Genomic DNA, 5,829 nt, shown 5'->3' with positions numbered 1-5,829 from the left:
TTCTTTTTTTAAAAAAAATGCTTTTATATTTTATTCACTGGAATATGAAGAATTAAACAGAATTTAGACTTCTGACTAAAAAATCCCAAATTGTTGCAATTGCTTAATGCAAAAAATATTGTTTAAAAGAGACCTTCAGCCTACCTTTACATCTGAAACATGTAAAGTTTTACCACCAATGTTTTCTTCAGGTTCTTCAGCAAGAATTCCCAGCCCGTATCAAAGCTAATATTGCCTTTTTCTACTCATGTATGATTTGGATCACACCCCAGTATATAAAGATAAGAGATATATGTATAATAAAGAAATTGGATAAATCAGGAGAGGCTTTTTGGTCATGAATCGTTCACCCACTAACAATGAAGCAGCACTGTTGGCAGCCCAAAACAAATAGTTTTACAAGTCTAGATAACACATCAAACGATCCAACCACCAGAAGTACAGGGGCTATTACAATGAGGGGAAGTAATGAATATCCTGTAACTCCAAGAACTTGGCCATATGCAACTTCTCCAACAACTCTGGCCAGTAAGAAAATTGTCAGTGAGCCAAATACCCAAATGGTTATAACCCATGAGGCCACCCTAAATTGTCCATACGGTGATATAGAACAGACCAACAGCCAGAGGACCCCAAAAGTTAGGATTGTCTCTCACTGCTTGTCCATTAAGACCAAGTGATGGCATTGGCATCAAAACACATTGGATTTTGTAGTAAATATCCTTTAGATCAATATCCAATTCTTCCAAAAGTGCCTTCTTCAGTATCATCAGCTTCAACTTTCAAAAGCCAGCCATATCCTCTTTGTCTCAAATGTAGTTGTTGTTGATTCTTTGATAAAATCTCCACCAAGGTTTAATTGAGATCTGGGGATGCTGTAGACCCACTGAAATAGTGCAGCGGCTCAAAGGTGAAGTCGCCGTCAGTGGGGGCAAACACTGGGAGCGGCCCAGCTGCCTCCCTGGGCTGCTGCAGTGAAGGAGCCTGCGGTTGGGCCCAGGTCCCAGGGCAGCCGAGGCACAGACACACTCCAGTGCTACGCTGCGGCCTGCTATTGTAAGGATATGATTTTTCTTTAAATTAAAACAGGGTAGTATTGTAGCATATTTAGAATTTGTGTAATGCTTTTTACAATAAACGTGCCATCTTACCTCACCACCCCACCACCACCACACAAATACATCCTTTTAGAGGCGGGATCTCACTATGTAATTCAGGCTGGCCTTGACCTCACTTTGTAGCCCAAGCTGGTCTTGAACTCACAACAATCCTGCTTCAGCCTCCTGACTTCTGGGGTTACAGGCATATGCCACCATACCCAGCTAATAAATTTACAATAAGGTAATTATGTTTTTGTTCATTAGTATGTCCTGTGCCTAAAACAGTGCCTATAATAATTCAATAAATACTTGTTAGATGAAAGCATCTCTACTTTCAGATTGTTTTGTAACATCTTATTAGTAATTATTCTGATTAGCTCTAAATTTATTTTACTCTCAACATTTTTGTTGAATCTGCCATGAATTCAACAATGATGTGTATTTTTGCACATTTAAAACCTAGCAGTTTAGCTGTCTGGATTTTCTGCTATTTAGAGTCAAGAAACAAACAAAAAAACCATTTTAAAAGATGGGCATGGCAGCATACACCTGTAATCCAAACACTCAGAAGGCTTGACCAGGAGGATTGCTGGAGTTTGAGACTAGCCTGGGCCTACGTATAGTGAGTTCAAGGCCAGCCTGAACTACATAGTATGACGGTCTCCAAAAATCCCCTTCTTTGACTTCACACTGCCTATCCCTTATCAGAAATAAAATTTGTTGGGTCCTGAGGAGTTGGAGAGGTTATGTGATTCTTCATTGTTTGTGCTTTCTTTCATCCTCTTCAGAATAGGCAGTGTGCCTATTCTTCTAGATATATCTGGTTCTGTGCACCTGATCAGTTGGTAACTAAGGGATCTTCCACTGTGGGTGGTGGACAGCCAGTTTCCAATCAGAAATGCCACAAGCAACTAAGTGCTGCAGGTCTCAGTCATAGCCAGAGGGCTCAGTAGAATATTTTCAAAATTAATAATTTGTTGGAGGATATCACACAATAGTAGCATGCTTCTTTGACAAAAGAAGATACTACTAGAGATACTCAGGAGAAGTTCAGAATACTTCCTTTTCCTTGCATGAAAAGGGAACAACAATTTAGTAAGGCTTATGGCCGTTGCCCCTTAGGCATAGTACCTGAGATTTGGTCCTTAAGTTCTTCCCCCTGTCTGAGGATTTCCAGCTGTTGCTGCTGACTCACTTAGGTTGGTCCTATCTAAAATACTGCCAGGCGTAGTGTAAGTGGACTGGGATGTGAAGCATTGAGTGCATTTAGCAAATCACCGTGTGTGGCTTCAGTGAGTTACAGAACAGGCTGTATACACGTACACGTGTGCTTGGTAAGAATGTAATTCTATACTGCAAATATGTACTGATAAAAATGGAAAAAGTATTGAAGTCTGTGAGGGGTTTTATTGAGTTTGAATTCATTTGGGATAAAGATTGTAGGAAAACAGCTAACCCTTACACTTCAACATTATCAGCAGCTGTTGTCTACTAAAACTGAAGGCTGTGGATGTTAACTCAGGTCTGTTGGAAATTCCAGGTGTTTGCTTGGATGAGGTTATCCAGATTGCTGGTTTCATCTGATTGAACCTAGAAAGCACATTTGTTCTCATCTGTAGTTTTCTATTAGGTTGTAGCACACTGAGTATTTCTAGGCATGGTTTCTTTTACTGTCTTTTTTTTTCCCCCCCAGATATAGTTTCTTAAGACTTTGAGGTTTCACAAATACTGTAGTAAAATTTTAGAACTTTTCAGTAGAGCATAGGATTTTCAGGGCAATGAAACTACTCCAGATTATACTGTAATGGTAGGTACGTGTCACTGTCTATCTGACTTCATACAGTGTATACCACCAAGTGTGAGCCCCAGTGTAACCAAGGGATATGGTGATTATGATGTGTCCTTGGATGTAAGACTAACAAACATACCCCTGTGGGAAGATGTTGGTTGTGAAGGAAGCAAGTAGGTATATGGGGAATCTATATTGTGCTCTTATTTTGCTGTAATAAAACATCACTTTAAAATCTGGAAAATGAACAAATAAATAAAATATGGAAAAAACAGGGCAGGGGAGTAGCTGGGAAGGATCTGAGTTCAATCCCCAGGACCGCATGCTGTGCTGGCCCTGAAACCAGGTGTGGTGGCCCACGCCTGTAATCTCAGTGCTGGGGAGGCTGAGGCAGGGGGATCATCTCAAATTCAAGGCCAGCCGAAGCTACATAGTGAGTTCAAGGCCATCCTGAACTACATAGAGACACATAATCACACACAAAAAAGGAAAAACAATAGTAGGACCCTTGGCATCTATATCAAATTTTGTAGTGTAAGTCTTTTTATGCTGCTGTTGTATTGATACTGTTTGGTCAGTTTAAAAATCTTAAGACTTTGGGGGGTCTCACACTTTTTTGATACCCTAAAATGAAGTTTGACTGGCCACTTCATTCTGACACTTTATCACATTATTGAAAACTCATTTTCAACAGGATACACAAAAATGGAAAAAAAAATGGAAACAACGCTTCTGAGCTAGGTCAATTAAAAATAAGGAAAGAAATCGCATCTTCAGACAAAGCTAAAATTAATATTGAAGGTCCAACTGATCAATAAAAAAGAAAAACCCTGCAGAGAAAGGCAAAGTAATATGGCTGCCTTCAGCCCGGGCTCAACTTCCAGCCCTGACCCAGTGTCCAATCCACACATCCAGGCATTAGTTGGCAACTGCTAAGAGAAAGCCTCTGGACAAACCTTTGGGTTAATTGGTGTGCGTATGCTCGTGCCACAGAGAAACTACTGCTACTACAATTTGGGAACTTGATGATTATTAGATTTTACAGACTGGACTAATAAAAATTTCTTGAGTGAAGAACCAACAAAAGTTCTAAGGGATACAGTTTTTGGTAGCAAGGACCAAGATCCCCAAAGACAATGCCTTCAAACAAGGTTTTGAAAGCCACTTAAGTGAAGGTAGCACAGTGGGCTTGAAGAGTAATCACTGGCTTTATAGTTACAATAAGGTTGAACTTGCACAAACCCTTTAATATCTTCTGTCCTTAATTCTTCACAAAATAAAAAAAGTTCCCTTCTGATTCCAGCACATCATGACTTCAGTAGGTCAGATCCAGGCAAAAGGCCCAGGGATCAAACATTCCTCAGAAAGCAATTTTTGTAACCTTTAATAGGTGACAAAAAACTTCCAAATTGCCAGTCCTGGTAGAGCATGCCTGTAATTCCAGCACTAGGGAGGCAGAGGCAGCAGGATCCTGGCAAGTTCAAGACCAGCGTGGAGCTACAAAGTAAACTCAAGGCCTGCCTGAACTGCATAGTGAGACCCTGTTTCAAAACAGTAAACAAAAACTTCCAGATAGTATATTAAAATGTTCACCAATAAACTGCTTAGTTATGGCCAAATGTTTTTTTTTAAAGCCAAGACTAAAAGGAATGAAAGGAAAGTTAGAAAAAGCAAATGGAAGGTAATATAGTCCCAGTGACATATGAAATGTGTCACCAGACTTGGGAGGTTGCTGCAGCAGCAGCAGCATGAATTTGAGTCCAGCCTGGGCTACACAGTTAGTTCTAGACCTGCCTGAACTATGTAACAAGATATTGTCTAAAAAAAGCAAACGTGAAGCATGTCTAAAAGACCCCCCACACACACAAAAAAAAGACTCCCCAGCCCCATTTATGGGTCAGGACCCCGTATCCAGTGGTTCTTGGCTTTTTTACCTGTAATGCTGCTGCTAAATGCATTCCCCCCCAGAGCCTTTAGTACTCTTCTGCTTTTGCTCTGCCACAGCTGCCCATAGTAATGTATTTCATATTCAGTAATTTTTATTGTCAACAGTTGCCTTTATTGTCAACCATCTTATATAGTATAGTATTCTCTTCACTGGCAGCAGAAGACCTAGAGGAAAGAACAAACCCATTTGTGTATTTATTTTTTTGGTTTTTTCCCTTCTCTTCCTCCATGATTACCCCTGCCTCTCCCAGCACCAAATCCTTGCCCTGTCTGAGCTAGGAGGCTATGTTGTGAGGCAAACCAGTGTGTCAGCATCGCCTCCCCACCCTGGCACACTTCAGAAGTGCCGACTCTCCTAATAGGCCTTGGATGGGTTGGGCTGTCTCCCAAGACACCAGGGAGCTCATCCTTTGGTTTAGATGGCAGACTGGCGATTTCAGCACCCTGATTACTTATAATCACAGCTGAAAATCCAACTCATTCAGGGCTTTTCACGCATTTGATGATTTTCAGGCAATTTTGTCTCCCAAGCACAGAACCTTCACTAGAAAGAGGATTTATCTTCCCTACTTCCGACCACAAAGACTTCCTTCCATACTCTGATTTCCTAATAGGGAGGATGTGAGCTGGACCTTGAAGTAACATGGCCCAAAAGATTTGACTCAGAAGCAGTTTTGATAAAATGGTCTTCAAGTGTACAAAAAATGTGGTTCTCATAACCCTTAATTAGTTGGAAAAAAATACCTCCTATAGAAATATAAGATACATATTTTACAAGCAACTTGGGGCTATTTAAAATATGCAAATCCTACTTAAAAATTATAGTTTCTTTTTTTAAGTTTATTGGAGCAAGTTAAGATATTTAGTATTCATATCATCATAGGGAATTTGTACTTGCATACGATATATCTTGATTCCTCTTTCTTTCCCCAATTCCCTCTCCTCCCTTCAACCCCTCTTCCCCTCCTTATTTAAAAAGCTTTGTTTCCAGGG

At 40.3% G+C, this 5,829-nt stretch overlaps 1 protein-coding gene and 1 pseudogene across 4 annotated transcripts in view; both read right to left on the bottom strand.

Moving 5' to 3' along the window:
* Window positions 1–6: 6 nt before the first annotated feature.
* Window positions 7–1,183, bottom strand: LOC101563913 (annotated as a pseudogene).
* A 3,629-nt stretch (window positions 1,184–4,812) lies between these two features.
* Window positions 4,813–5,829, bottom strand: part of Ttc23l (tetratricopeptide repeat domain 23 like) — a 67,948-nt gene continuing 66,931 nt past the window's right edge. For 3 of the 4 annotated variants that reach the window (XM_023707473.1, XM_023707475.1, XM_023707472.1), the window contains exon 13: window positions 4,813–5,001. The gene's annotated coding sequence lies outside the window, so the exon portion shown is untranslated. The remainder of the gene's footprint in view (window positions 5,002–5,829) is intronic. The other variant, XM_023707474.1, reaches the window with a different exon arrangement.

The sequence above is a fragment of the Octodon degus genome, unplaced genomic scaffold (genome assembly GCF_000260255.1).
Source record: "Octodon degus isolate 3935 unplaced genomic scaffold, OctDeg1.0 scaffold00293, whole genome shotgun sequence".
Taxonomy (NCBI): Eukaryota; Metazoa; Chordata; class Mammalia; order Rodentia; family Octodontidae; genus Octodon; species Octodon degus.
This window is presented reverse-complemented; position numbering and strand designations above follow the sequence as displayed.